Genomic DNA, 1,323 nt, shown 5'->3' on the forward strand with positions numbered 1-1,323 from the left:
TGCTTCCGGGCAGCAACAGCTCCTGCAGGCCGTGGGCTGAGCGCTCTGCCCTGCTGTGCTCCGTGGGGTGGCTGCGAAGGGACGGCAAAGTGGGGACCCCTGCAGCTCCGTGCCCCGAGGCATGGTGCCCTGAGGCACAGTGGCAGAGCACACAGTGCGTGGCAGGGCCATAACACAGTGCCATAACGCGTGGCAGTGCCATAAAACATGACAGTGCCATCGCACGTGGTAGTGCCATTACACGCAGCAGTGCCATAGCGCATGGCAGCGCCACAGTGTGCGTGTGGCAGTGGCACAGCACACGGCAGCGTCATAGCACAGTGCCATAGCACCCAGCAGAGCCATAGCACCAGGCGGTGCCATGGCACCTGGTAGTGCCGTAGTGCATGGCAGTGCCGTAGCGCACAGCAGCGCCAAAGCACTTGGCAATGCCATAGCATGGGGCAGTGCCACAACCCGGGACAGTGCCATAGCACAGTGCCACAACCTGGGGCAGTGCCATAGCACAGTGCCACAACCCGGGACAGTGCCACAGCACAGTGCCACAGCCCGGAGCAGTGCTACAGCACAGTGCTACAGCCCAGGGCAGTGCCATAGCACAGTGCCACAGCCCGGGACAGTGCCATAGCACAGTGCCATAGCCCAGCACAGTGCCATAGCACAGTGCCACAGCCCAGAGCAGTGCCACAGCACGGTGCCACAGCAGAGGGCAGTGCCATAGCACAGTGCCACAGCCTGGAGCAATGCCATAGCACAGTGCCACAGCCTGGGACAGTGCTGTAGCACAGTGCCACAGCCCGGAGCAATGCCATAGCACAGTGCCACAACGCGGGACAGTGCCGTAGCACAGTGCCATAGCCCAGGACAGTGCCACAGGACAGTGCCATAGCCTGGAGCAGTGCCATAGCACAGTGCCACAGCCCGGAGCAATGCCATAGCACAGTGCCAAAGCCCAGGACAGCGCCATAGCCCAGAGCAGTGCCACAGCACAGTGCCATAGCCTGGAGCAGTGCTAAAGCACTGTGCCATGGCCCAGAGCAGTGCCATAGCACAGTGCCATAGCCCGGAGCAGTGCCACAGCACAGTGCCACAGCCCGGGACAATGCCATAGCACAGTGCCATAGCCCAGGACAGTGACATAGCCCAGTGCCACAGCCCGGAGCAGCTCCGCAGCCCCCAGCCGTACCCCTCCCAAGGCTCTGCCTGCCCCCAGTCCCCCCAAGCCCTGCCTTCCCCCCACCCCACCCAGCCCGTCCCCGTCTCCCCCGCCCCGGGGCGGGGACGGCCCCGCGGGGGCGTGCGGAGCCCGGCGCCCCCCCTCCC

The sequence above is a fragment of the Anser anser genome (genome assembly GCF_964211835.1).
Source record: "Anser anser genome assembly, chromosome: 3".
NCBI classification, from domain to species: domain Eukaryota; kingdom Metazoa; phylum Chordata; class Aves; order Anseriformes; family Anatidae; genus Anser; species Anser anser.